This window comes from Octodon degus, unplaced genomic scaffold (assembly GCF_000260255.1).
Source record: "Octodon degus isolate 3935 unplaced genomic scaffold, OctDeg1.0 scaffold00286, whole genome shotgun sequence".
Lineage (NCBI taxonomy): Eukaryota > Metazoa > Chordata > Mammalia > Rodentia > Octodontidae > Octodon > Octodon degus.
Genome location: NW_004524862.1, coordinates 151819 through 164049, shown reverse-complemented (window position 1 = coordinate 164049; position 12231 = coordinate 151819).

Below are 12231 nucleotides of genomic sequence, written 5' to 3'. Positions count from 1 at the left end.
TGCAATCATCTCCTCCTTGACAAAGAAGAAACACAATCAAAAATAGATAACTGGCCTGCCCCCAAGTCCACGGAGTGAGTGAGAACTTCTGTGATTCTCTTGCGAACCCCAAATCCAGCCCAGCCCAGGCTGGCAAGCATGTGGTAGAGCTTCTGGCTTCCCTGCATCCATGGTATGCCTCCAGACCAAAACTCAGTGAGATGCTCTACTGTGCCATCAGGACCCCTGCAACCCTCCAGAGTCCATGACCCAAAGACCGCCAAGTGAGTGAGAACTTCTGTGACTCTCTCAGGACGAACAGATTCAGCCCAAGTCCAGACCCAGCTAGTGTGTGGGAGAGCTTTTGCACTACCCTGTGCTCCCAGGACCAGGGGCACAACAAAAGGGCACCATTAGGTTCACTGTTCTGCAAGAGGAGTACAACAGGTTCAATTCCAAGGCCTGCAGCAGGAAAGAGGTGAACACAACAGCTAGGCCCAGACCAGGTATAACTAGATAAACTCAAACTTAATAGATCTGCACCTGAATTTCAGTAGGTGCTAAGGTGAAAACTGCACCAAAGCTCTACACCAAAGGTCAGAAGTCAGTGCTATACAAAATGACAAAGACAAGGAGCAATACGCAATTTCAGACCTCGAGCCCACCCATAACAAGTGCAAAGGACACTAGGTCAGCTGAAATGTATGAATTAACAGTGTCACAAGTAAAGAAACAACAGCAGAAAGGTATAGAGGAACTCAGAGCAAAATTAATTTCTGAAATAAAAAAAGAAATCTCTGAATTCACAACATCTGCAGTAAAGAATCAAATATGGAAATGTAAGGAGGAAGCCCAATCTGAAAAAATAAACCTGCAGTAAAAGAATTAATAATGGCCTCTAAAGAAGGCATTGATAAAAAATAGAGGAATTAGAAATATGACAGATTCCTTGAATGAGCATTACAGGAAAGAAATAGATCACATGAAGCAGAGTCAAAGAGATATAGATGAACATAAAATCTCAATCACAACCCTGCAAAATCATTTGAGTGAAAGTGAAGACAGAGTTTCAGATCTTGAGGATGCTGGTGCAGCTAGTGAAAAGATAAGAAAGGATCTCTTAAAAACAACTCGGATGCAGGAAAAAATAATCCATCACCTGCAAGATGATGCAAACATGAACAATGTGAGACTAATAGGCATCATTGAGAAAGAAGGTGTCAATGCAAATGACTTAAAATCAATATGGGCAGAAGTAATAGCAGAAGACTTCCCAAATATGAGGAAACAATCTGAGGTTCAGGTAACTGAAGCATATATAATGCCAAATAACTTCAACCCAATTAAAAACACACTGAGACATATAATAATCAAGATTCCAGAAATCCAGCACAAGAATAATATACTGAAAGCTGCTAGAGAAGAGAAGAAGATCACATTCAAAGGGAAACCTATCAGAATTATGGCTGACTTCTCTTCACAAACCATGAAAACAAGAAAAGCATGGAGCAGAGTACTTCAAGTACTCTATGAAAACAAATTCCAATCCAGACTACTATACCCTGCAAAACTCTCTTGCAAGTCTGATGGAGAAGTGAAGTATTTCCATTACAAAGAGCAACTAAAGAATCCCATGATGACAAAAACAACCCTACACAGACTACTGAAAGATGTTCTGGACAGGGACCAAAAAATCAGAACTCCATGAACGAGAACAGATGGAACTCAGTAAAGACTGCAAAAAAATTAAACACAGGACAAAAAGAAGTAAATAACATGTTAATCATAAGTCAACACAGCTCAATTATAACCATCAATGTACATGGATTCAATTCATCAATTAAGAGAAATAGACTTGCACATTGGATTAGGAAACAAAATCCAACAATATGCTGTGCCTAAGAAACACACTTAACTCCAAAAACACACTCATAGGTTTAAAGTCAAAGGATGAAAAACAGTACTACATGCCCCAGCACCTCATAAAAAAGGAGGAGTAGCAATCCTGCTTTCAGACAGTCTCAACTTCAAACCAAGAATGACCAAACAAACTAAAGAAGGCCACTATATACTGGTTAGGGGAAAAATTAAAGAGTCAGAGATAACACTTATAAATATCTATGCACCAAATGCAGGAGGACCCAACTATATAAGACAAATCTTAATGGACATGAAATATCTAATATCCAAGGCCACAATCTTAACAGGAGACCTTAACACCCACTTATCTCAAAAAGAGAGGTCAACCTGACCAAAAAATAAAAAAATAAAAATAGCAAAGAAGTAGCAGAACTGAACCACAGCTTGAAACAAATGGACTTGGACATATACAGAGTGTTCCATCCAACAACAGTTGAATACACACTTTTTTGCAGTTGCACATGGGTCATTTTCTAAAATCAGCTACATACTAGTCTGTAAGTCATGCTGAAGTATATGGAACAAAACAGAAATTATCCTATGCATGTTATCTGACCACAGTGCAATGAAACTGGAAATAAACGACATAAGAAAACAGAAAACCCCCTAAATACAAGGAAATTAAACAACACCCTACTCAGCAATCAATGTGTCACAGATGAAATTAAACAAGAAATTTAACAATATTTACAATTCAATAAATATTCAAGCACAACTTATTGGAATTTATGTCATGCGATGAAAGCAGTTCTCACAGGGAAATTCATAGCTGTGAACTCACACATTAGGAAAACAGAACAAGAACAAATAAACACACTAATGCTGCACCTTCCACATCTAGAAAAGAAAGAGCAAATCAAACCCAGAGCCCAAAGATGGGAAGAAATCATAAAGATTAGAGCAGAAATTAATTAAATTGAGATGAAGAAAACAGTTCAAAAAATTAACAAATCAAAAAGCTGGTTCTTTTAAAGACTAAATAAAATTAATAATCCCCTAGCTAACCTCATCTAAAAGAGGAAAGAAAAAATTCAAATACAAGCAATAAGAAATGAAAAGGGTGTAATTACCACAAACCCAGTGGAAATTCAGAAGATTATCAATAGGTTACTTTGAGAATCTTTACTCTCGCAGAATAAAAGACACAGATGAGACAGACAGATTCCTACAAAGGAACTAATTACCAAAACAGAATTGAGGAGATATAACAACTCTCTTCAATTAAATTGAAAAGGAAGCAATCCTCCCAATATCATTCCTGGAGGCAAGTATTATATTGATTCCAAAACCAGGGAAAGACACAACTAAAAAAGAGAACTAGAGACCCATCTCCCTCATGAACATAGATGCAAAAATCCTCAATAAAATCCTAGCAAATACAATACAGCAAATCTTCAAGAAGATCATACACCATGACCAGGTAGGATTCATCCCAGGGATGCAAGGATGGTTCAGTATTTGAAGATCTATAAATGTAATACACTATCTTAATAGAGTGAAATGTGAAAACCACATGATCAACTTAATTGATGTAGAAAAGGCTTTTGACAAAGTCCAACACTCATTCATGTTCAAAGTCGTGCAGAAAATTGGAATAGAAGGCCTCTACTTCAACTTGATAAAAGCCATTTATGACAACCCAATGGCTAATATAATTCTAAATGGGAAAAATTGAAATCTTTTACTTTCAGATCTGGTTCAAGACAAGGATGTCCTCCATAACCCCTACTATTCAATACAGTTCTGGAATCATTAGCTAGAGCCATTAGACAAGAGGGAGAAATAAAAGGAATAAGAATAGGTAAAGAAGAAGTTTTATTATTATTTTTTGCAGATGACATGATACTTTACTTGGAAGACCAAAGAAACTCCACTCAGAAGCTACTAGAATTGATGCACAAATTGAGTAACATAGCAGGATACAAAGTGAATACTCAGAATTCAATAGCATTCCTCTACACAGATAACAAACACACTGAGAGGGAAATTAGAGAAACAATATCTTTTAGAAATAGCACTACAAAAAATGAAACACCTTGGAATTCACTAACCAAAGAAGTCAAAGATCTTTTCACAGAAAATTACATTACTCTGAAAAAAGAGATTGTAGAGGATTTCAGAAAATGTAAACATATTCCCTGCTCCTGAATAGGAAGAACCAACACTGTGAAGATGGCCATACTCCCAAAATTGTTCTACACATTTAATACAATCCCTATCAAACTGCCACCAACATACCTCCCAGACCTAGAGAAATTTTTCCTAAAATTTATTTGGAACCAGAAAAGACCTAGAATAGCAAAAGCAATGCTGGTCAATAAAGACAAGGCAGGAGGCATTACAATTCCTGACTTGAAATTATACTACAAAGCTACTGTGATAAAAATCAACATGGTATTGGCAACAAAATGGACCAGATGATCAATGGAATAGATTAGAAGATGCAGAGGCCTCTACAAACACATTCAGCTACCTGACCTTCGAAAAAGGGGCAAACATGCTTACTGGAAGAAAAATAGCCTGTTTAACAAATGGTGATGGAAAAACTGGCTCTCTACAATGCTAAAAACTAAAAATTGACCCAGGTCTATCACCATGCACTAAGCTAACATCAAAATGTATTAAAATTCTAAACATTAAAACAGAGACACTAAATCTCTTGAAGAGAAAGTAGAAGGAACTCTTGACGATATAGGGGTAGGCAAAGGTTCATGAATGAAAATCAAATCGCTTGGGGAACACTTCAAAGAATTAACAACTGGGACCAACTCTTATTGAGAAATTTTTGCACAACAAAATAAATTACCAACAAAGTCAAAAGACAACTCACAATCTTAACAAGCACTCAGACAAAGGTCTGCTCTCTAGAATTTATAAAGAACTAAAATACATTAGGGCCCCTAAATTTAAATACCCTATCCAGAAATGGGCATGTGAGATGAACACACACTTCTCAGAGGACTAAATTAAAGAGGCAAATAAATACATGAAAAAATGATCCATACCACTAGCCATCCATGCAATGCAAATTAAAACAACACTGAGATACCGTCTCATCCAAGAAAGAATGGCTATTATACAAATCAACCAACAACAAATGTTGGAGAAGCTGTGGGGAAAAGGGAACCCTTTTCCATTGCTGGTGGGAATGTAGACTGGTGCAACCATTATGGAAATCATTGTGGAGACCCCTTAAGAAACTAGGACTGGGGCCGGGGAAATGGCTCAGTAGAATAAGTGCTCCCCTGGCAAGCACAAGGGTCTGAGTTCAATCCCCGGTTCTGCCAAAAAAGAAAGAAAGAAAGAAAGAAAGAAAGAAAGAAAGAAAGAAAGAAAGAAAGAAAGAAAGAAGGAAAGGAAAGAAAGAAAAGAAACTAGGACAGGAAATCCCATTTAAGTCAGCTATCCCCCTACTGGGAAATTTTCTGGAGGAACTGAAAACGTCATATCATTGAGATATATGTTTACCGTTGTCCATAGCAGCACAACTTGTGATAGCCAAATCTTGGAAATAACCAAGATTTCTGTCACATGAGGAATGGTTGAAAAAGATATGGTATTTTTATAGAATGGAGTATTACTCAGCTATTAAAAATGATAAACTTGAAGCATTTATATTTAAGTGGATGCCACTTAAAGATATACTCATAAGTGGAATAATCCAGACCCACCTGTGTAAATATTGTGTAGTCTCCCTAGCATAAGAAATCAAAAGAAGAACTACAAATAGAAAGGTATAACACAACTAAAAGGAAAACAAGAACTTGAGAGTGGGTAAGAAAAAAAGCTGGGAAACAGGAGAGGGACAAAGCCATACATTTGTACATACAAGATGGGCAAGGCAATGATCCTGAGAAACATCAGCAGTTTTTTGGAACTAGCAGTTAATTGGTAGGATTCTCAACCTGACTAACTATACATGCTGATATCTGTGAACCAAGCAACTTCACTGAAAATAGCAATGTGTAATAGAATGGTCACACTTGGAATGCCTGTCATTCTGGTCTTCTAAATACATATTTCTTTTCATGACATACCAATTATTACCATACTGTGTCACAATTAAAATTTTTTAAATGGGTAATAAATGAAAAAAGAAAGACTAGAAAAAGAAATAAAATGGAAAATGCCTGTTCCATGTTATGCCTAAGATGTTTGATATTTAGACACAAAGTTAGGGTAAACTGAACTGCACATGTTGCAGGGTAATAATAAGCTTCTCTTTTGGAGGGTTAACAACATAAGTTTGTAGATCAAAAATTGGAGAAAAGGAAGGGCTGCAAGGTCAGCCAACATTTTGGCCCTAGCCTTTCAAGGTCAGTAAAGACTTGGGACATAGGAGAAACTGTACTGTAACATCATGTAAGTCAGTTATGCCCCAAATATTCTGATCATGGAGATTATGGAGCCACAGAGGAATGGGATCGATGATATATAGTGTACCTAAGGAGAGTCACATGGAGAGAAATCATTCTGTCAGGCTTTCACAGAGAACAGATTGGTCAAGCAATGGCGGTGACTCATCCACTTGGCTGAAACTGACAAAGGATCTACAAAATGCAGTACAGGGTTGCAGGATAAATCCTGAGGAGACTTGACTGACCTTATCAGATACAAAAGTCACATTACTTGTTATATAGGTCTTGCTTTATCTTGGTCTTAACCATCCAGCAGAGAAGTATAAAAATGAGGTATATAAAGTAAAGCCATATTAATATGCTGAGCTGTAAAATCTCTAGTCAACAACTTCTGTGGTTAACCCACTACTACTGTGGACTGCTGGACTGTGCTGGATTGTTTTGCTTAATTCAAGCACCTATAGTATTTAGATGCAAATAGAATACCCATCTCTGACAGGACTAAACAAAAAAAAGAGGATACAAAGGCAGGACTAAACAAAAAAAAGGGGATACAAAGGCACGACTATTTTGTATTTGTATATACAGAATAGTTAGGATAGATATACAGCTACTTTTGCTTAATTCAATGTGAAGAAAGATTTATAATAACAGTGTTTGGACAGGATATCCTGTCTGTTTCTTGTAGTATGGATAACCACTAAGAAGGTTACAATGTGCAATGTATTAATTATTGAAAATATCCTATTTATCAGCTTTGAAACTGTCTCATTGATATTTGTTTCTCAATAAAATAAAATAAAAACTAGATAACTGAAGTTAATAGACACCCTTCAGAAGAAGAAGTACAAATTGCCAATAAGTACATGAAAAAATGTGAAAAATCTGTGACTATTGGAGAAATGTAAGTAAAAACAACATTGGCATTTCATTTTACTCCTATAACCATGGTTTTCATCAAGAAATCAAATAATGACAAATGTTGATAACATTGTACAGAAAAAGGAACTCTTCTAAATGTTTTGAGCTGTGTTAACTAGGGCTACCACTATGGAAACTAGTGTAAGTGTTCCTGAAAACACTAAAAATAGAAATTCCATTCAACATAGATAATCCCTTCTAGATATCTTCCCAATAGAATAAAGATATAATATTAAAGTGATACATGTATATCCATGTTCATACTGTGTCAACTCATAATAGCTCAATCTTAGAAGTGATCTATCTGTACATCAACAGATTGACTGATAAAGTAAAACAACAAAGTATTACTCCATTATAAAGAAGTATAAGTTTGAGTCACTGTAGGAAATTAGTTCTACCTGAGGTCATAATCTTAAGTAAGGTAAATCAGATGCTTAAGCCTAAATATCATGTGGCTTCTCCTATACAAAACCCCAAAGTATAAATAAGTTAAAAAGCAAAAAAAGATAAGAAGAAACAGTGATCTAATTTGACATTTTCTGACTAATTTTACCATGAATAATACCATTTTTGTACATGCTTGGTGTGACACTCAAAATTACACCACTACGATTTTATTCTTGTAAACTAGCTATTTATTGAAATTTCTTTGAAAAGCTGGATTTGCTGTGGGGTTTGTTCTTTCCATTTAAACATCTTAACAAAATCTTTAAATGTTTTTTTAAAAGAATTATATTTAAAAGCATGAGAAGGTCTGATTTCAATCATATAAGATTAAATATGTGATTAAATACTAAGTACAAATCTTACAATACACTGTGATAAATTCTTTCTTCCCCTTTGCTGCATTATTTTCATATGAACAAACCAAAACTTTATAGTGTTGGTTGATATATCTTTTGTGTACAAGGAATTTGAAGAGGATAGTGGATTCATTTAGAAGTGTGACAGATACTATGATTATAGCAATATTTTTATTAGTTGTACTTCATCTGTTTCATGTTTTCTTAAAAATAAAATACAAAATGGTAAAAGAAAAACAAAAACATTAAAAGCAATACAAAATTCTACTAAACAAAATAACAGGAATTCAACAATGTTTGATGTATGACATAATACTATTTTCAAATTAGTTGTTTAGATTGCCAGAAATAAACATGTGAAATTGAAATTTGGGAGGGCCTGGCCCTAGCTCAGTCCTTTAAGTGACTGCTTCCACAAAGCTGTCAGCCTCAGGTTGCTGGAGTTCGAACCTCACAAGTCTCCGGCTGGCCAAAAGTGCCCTGAAGGCATTCGAGGAACAAAAAAAAAAAAAAAAAAGAAATTGAAATTTGAAAAAGAGAAGCAAAAAATTCAAGCATTAACTTCTTTCAATAGGCCAGCAGAAACCAGCAGTACAATCATCCAAGCTATCTTGTATATATACACAAATATATCTTCTTTACTTCTTTGTTTTGTCCTTTTCCTCATCCCACTTTTTCCTTCCTATTGAACAGATTCTTTCCCTTTCACAGTATCTATTGTATCTTTCAGATTTTATTTACTCTTTCAGATTCTCACACTTTGGAGATGTTTGCATATGTGGGTCTGATTTACTTTGCTTACCAGTACGGTCTCTAGTTGTATCCACTTGCCTCTCAAAGCTTCAAGTTTACCTTTTCTATAGCTGAGTGATACTCCATTGTATAAAAATATCATAGCTTTTCTAATTCGTTCCTCAGCTGAGGGGCATTGGGGTTGTTTCCAAGATTTAGTTATGACAAATTGTGCTGCCATAAACATGGGTGTGTATAAATCAGTATATATGATGCTTTTATTTCATTTGGAAAAATACTAGGAGGAGACTAGCTGGGTTCAATGTGACTTCTAATCCTAGCCTTTTGAGGAATCTCCACACTGATTTCCACAGTGGTTGCACTAATCGATATTCCCACCAACAGTGTAGAAGGGTTCCCTTTGCCCCACAACCCCTCCAGCATTTGTTATTGGTTGATTTTTTTTTTTGAAAAGTAAATGAAAACTTACTTTTTATTGAGTTGAATTCTTTTTTTTTTCCCGAGCCAGGGATTGAACTCAGGCCCTTGCACTTGCCAGGCAAGAACTTACTCTACTGAGCTAACTCCCCAGCCCCTATTAAGTTGAATTCTTGATGATAGTCATTCTTTCTGGGGTAAGATGGAATCTCAAAAAATTTGCACCACTGGAGTGACCAGTGATGTTGAATATTTTTTTCATATATTTATTTTCCATTTGTATCTCTTCATTTGTGAAGTGTGTTTTCACTTCATATGCCCACTTTTGGATTAGGTGTTTGAATTTAGGGAACTTGTTTTTTGGTTTTTTAAAATATTCTTTATATATTCTACGTAGAAGTCATTTTTATGAGGGACAGTGGACTATATTTTTTCCAATTCATGGGTTTTCCTTTTACTCTGTTGGTGATTTCTTTTCATGTGCAGAAACTTTTGAAAAGATTAGATCCCAATTGTTGAATCTTTGAAGTATTCCCTGTACAGTTTGGTTTGTTTTCAAGAACTCTTTAAGCCTATGTTTTTAAGTTTTCTACCTACTTGCTCCTCCAGAAGAGTGTTTCGGTTTTAATACTTAAATCTCTGAACAATTTTGACTTTAGTTTTGTGCATGGTGATAGACATACATCTCCTCTTAGCCTTCAGCATGTAGCAAGCCAGTTCTTCCAGCTCCATTTATCAAAAAGGCTATCATTCTTCCAGTAAACATATTTGGCCCCTTTGTCAAAAATAACATGGCTGAGTGTGTGTGTAATTGTGTCTTCCTCTTTGAATCTGTTCCACTGATCCTCAAGTCTGTGTTTTTGCCAGTACCATGCTGATTTCATCATAGTATCTTTGTAGTATAAATTCAAGTCAGGGATAGTGATGCATCATGGCTTTCCTTTTTTGCCTAGCATTGATTGTACTGCCAAGTTCCTACAAAATTCAGGTTCCTTTTTTTTGCTATAATTTTATATTAACTTTAAAAAAAGAATTAATAAAATTTTCCCAGCTTTTTTTGAATGAAAGTTGAACATGAGTCTCTTGGAAATAGAGGCAGATATAGTTCAGTCTCCTGTAGTCTGCTGCTTCCCCATTGAAGAGAGTAGAGCGAGTGCTAGCTAATGTCACTGGCCATACTGTGTAAGCCTATTTATTTATTTATTTATTTGGCACTGGTTTTCATGTCACAGCTTGAACTCAGCCTGTCTCAGCCTCCCCAGTGAGGGATTTCAGGTATGCATCATCACACCCAGTTTGAGTCCCCAGCATGGCACATCTACCATAGAATGTAGTACCAGGGATTGAACCCAGGATCTTGTGCTTGTCATGCAGGTACTTAGACCACTGAGCTATCTCCCCAGCCTGTCATGTAGGAACTTTATGAGTTTCCATTGTACTCACTATGACATGAACAGTCAGGGTTCCATATACCACTGTTGTTCTTTTTCAAATTCTCCCTTATTACAAATCATTTGCAGATCTTCTGTAAAATATCCTGCCTCTAAGTCAAGATGTTGGAGTGGGGTTATGAGTAGAGCTGTTAATAAACCAAAATTATATTAGAGAGTGGACTATTTGGCTGGGGAACCTGCCTTAGAGTTACCCAAACAAGGTCTCAACCACAAAAGAGAACTACAAAACTTCATAATGAAAATGGATGCAGAGATCCTCAACAAGATGCTGGCAAATGGAATGTAACAAATCCTACTATGGATAACCACTAAGAAGATAACAATGTACATTGTATTAATTATTGAAACTGTACTATTAATCAGTTTTGAAACTGTCTTATTGCTATTTGTTTCTCAATAAAATAAAAATTTAAATAAGGAATGTTTTACTTTTTGGTCATTTTGAAACAGGGTGTCACTATGCAGTACAGGCTGGCCTTAAGCTCACTCTGTAGCTCAGGCTGATCTCAAACTCATAATGATCCTCCTGCCTCAGTCTCCCAAGTAATGGGATTATGGATGTGTGCCACCATGCTGGGCCAGAATGTGATTTTAACATTCTAGAAAATTTTAATGAAATGTAATATGGGAAAATGGCTACCACATATACTGTAATGGCACTGAATTATCTATGCAGTATAATTCCGCTGGGCATAAAAAATGAATACCTTTTTGGGATTAATGATAATTATTTTCTCCATTATCTTTTTCTATATGTTACTGTTGTCAAAAAGAACTGTAATTCAATATCATGAGTTCATCATGCTCTCTTACCTGAAGGTCTTAAAAAAAAATTTGGATCTCTATTTCTGAAGACATGGAAAGTTAGATTAAGGAAATTTTTCTGTGGGGTTAGAGGGCCGAGATTTGTATTTTTAGTTTGGCATGAATGTCAGGAACAGATTGGGATATCAAATAGAAATTAATAATGATTGTTTCTTTAGGAGAATCTGAGTCTACATTACTATACTTAGCTTGGAGCAATACATTTGATTATTAGAGCTTTATCTGAGTATTTTGTACCTTGAAATATAAAGTGTAATCAGAAAACTATTATTTTTTCCAACCATGGACATTAGGGCAGTTAAATCCTTGTAGAATGTTAATGGACAACAGTTATATATTTTACAGAGAACATTTGCCGTCAGCAGTTATACATAGTCGTGCAGCACAACAGACAGAACAGATGATGAAATCTCCACATTATTTTGGCATCTCTAAATGTAGCGGCACATACACAGGATACATGTCACATAAGCTTTAGTTAAAAAAATATCATTTGAAAATTTATCAACACCAGTTGAAAAAAGATGAGTTTAGAAGTGATGAGAGCATGGGTCTGATTGCCAGGGCTGGGAAGTGACTGGACTGGAGAGCCAATGGGCATTGTGAGAAACTGCTCTCTGGCATCCAGGACTCTGAGTGTTACCAATGGGAGGCTGCAGCTTGAGTTTTTCCAGTAGGCTTTTTAAGAACTTTTCTCATCCTCTCTTGGACTCAGGATCTAATACAAAAGTTGTCACTGAAGCCACTGAAATTTATTTTCTTTTATGACTTTAAATAAAGCATAAAACTCCCCACAAA